Source organism: Cariama cristata, unplaced genomic scaffold, assembly GCF_000690535.1.
Source record: "Cariama cristata isolate BGI_N322 unplaced genomic scaffold, ASM69053v1 scaffold26289, whole genome shotgun sequence".
Lineage (NCBI taxonomy): Eukaryota > Metazoa > Chordata > Aves > Cariamiformes > Cariamidae > Cariama > Cariama cristata.
Window position 1 is genome coordinate 1 of NW_009636693.1, and position 220 is coordinate 220.

Below are 220 nucleotides of genomic sequence, written 5' to 3' on the forward strand. Positions count from 1 at the left end.
GCGGGGGTAGGTGGGCCCCAGGACGGACCGTTTATGTGCTCCCATGTAACACCCACGAGTTTGCATATAGAATAATTTCATTTCAGGTTGGAAAAGGCCTTTAAGGTCATGGAGTCCAACCCTGTCCCTCAGCACCTGTGAGAGTCGGTCCGAAGTTGGCCCGAAAGAACAGTAATGTCTCAACATCGTCAGAGGAAACTTGGAGATGATACAAGGATGC